The 491-nt window shown below is 53.6% G+C and overlaps 1 protein-coding gene across 1 annotated transcript in view; it reads right to left on the bottom strand.

Moving 5' to 3' along the window:
* LOC108800970 (protein kinase C alpha type-like) overlaps positions 1-491 on the bottom strand; it is a 33,331-nt gene that overhangs the window by 31,290 nt on the left and 1,550 nt on the right. The window lies entirely within an intron of this gene.

Below are 491 nucleotides of genomic sequence, written 5' to 3'. Positions count from 1 at the left end.
CCGAAAAGCGTCACCGCAATCGTCACATCACTCTCAAACCGCAATCCCCTCCCCCCGACTACAAATCCCATCAACAAGGGAAAGCCAGACCTGGTTACGTGATTAGTGCCGGAGACTCTTCTACGTATTATACGGGTCTATCCATGCACACTGACCCCCAACATGCGTTTTAGTAAGTCACCTGCGTCACCGTTGGGATTTGGAGCGCGGCGTCTGTGTATAGCGAATCCTGGCAATCGGCATGTACTGAGACGCTGCATCGGGGGCGGGGAGTCGCCTAAATATTATCCCCCCTTTCATGGATGTGCTGCCCCCTATACAGGCTCTTAGAGTATCCACCGTGCCCAATGCAGGAGAACTCAAACCACAGCAAGCAAAAGCTGACCGATGGATACTTCAGGAGCCTGCAGCGACCTTGCTGAACGCGCTATTTCCCTGTATTGCTGCACTATATCACATTCAGCGGCGTCTTTGCGTATCGCGGCAGCGAC

The sequence above is a fragment of the Nanorana parkeri genome, unplaced genomic scaffold (assembly GCF_000935625.1).
Source record: "Nanorana parkeri isolate BGI_ZX_2015 unplaced genomic scaffold, ASM93562v1 scaffold2184, whole genome shotgun sequence".
NCBI lineage: Eukaryota > Metazoa > Chordata > Amphibia > Anura > Dicroglossidae > Nanorana > Nanorana parkeri.
Note: the sequence above shows the minus strand (reverse complement) of the source record. Positions and strands in the feature narration are given on the sequence as shown.